The sequence below is a fragment of the Arvicanthis niloticus genome, chromosome 9 (assembly GCF_011762505.2).
Source record: "Arvicanthis niloticus isolate mArvNil1 chromosome 9, mArvNil1.pat.X, whole genome shotgun sequence".
NCBI lineage: Eukaryota > Metazoa > Chordata > Mammalia > Rodentia > Muridae > Arvicanthis > Arvicanthis niloticus.
Window position 1 is genome coordinate 82,298,769 of NC_047666.1, and position 798 is coordinate 82,299,566.

Below are 798 nucleotides of genomic sequence, written 5' to 3' on the forward strand. Positions count from 1 at the left end.
TCCGTTCCTTCCTGGCTTCAGGTTTGTTGAGAACGCCATGCTCCCTCCACCCATCTTTGTGATCTAAGCACTTCAGGACTGTCACACACTTGTCCAATCTCGGGTCCCAGCTGCGCCCACTGCTCAGAACGTAACAGAAGTCTCCCGGGTAGAAGGTTGTGTTCTTGGCAGAGCCTCTGGATTCCAGCACATGACTCATACTCACTGGCTTCTATGAGCTCTGCTTCCTTCAGAACAGTCTCCCATGGCAAGCTTAATCATTACAGATCTCAAACAGCCAGTGAAGAACAGGGCCTGTTACGCTCTGCGCCTCGGCATTCATTAAGAAAACCAAGATGTGCTGCCACACGTTCGCCAGTAGGTGGCAGAGACGAGAGAGGCCACGTCTGCGCACAATGTTCTGACATGAATGAATGATTAGTCTTCAAACATTCCCTGAAAAAAGCAAGCCTGAGGTGATCCAACAGTCTGTTGCCACGCAGACCCCAGTGGCTCTCAGGACCAGGGGCTAAGCTAGAGACTAGAAGAACCCAGCCTGGGACTGAGGGACACTGGCAGGAGTGAGTCTGAGACAGACAACCCTCGAATGGGTGCGGGGGAGGTACTGGGGGGTGGGAGTCGGCAAGGGGAGAGCCTGAGATGACCACCAGACTGGTGGGCCATGAGGCCTGGACAGGAAGTTAGCCTGAGACACACAGGCCTGGGGATGCAGACCATACCTGAGAACCCCTGGCAGGCTCCATGATGCATAAATGGGCATAGCACTCCCAAGACCACTCCTGAGACGACACCAGACAC

General features: G+C 54.4%; 1 non-coding gene across 1 annotated transcript; it reads left to right on the top strand.

Moving 5' to 3' along the window:
• The first annotated feature begins 303 nt into the window (after positions 1–303).
• On the top strand, positions 304–433 carry LOC117715882 (small nucleolar RNA SNORA17). The gene has a single exon (XR_004607673.1). It is a non-coding gene; the product is annotated as a small nucleolar RNA SNORA17 (small nucleolar RNA).
• Positions 434–798: the final 365 nt, after the last annotated feature.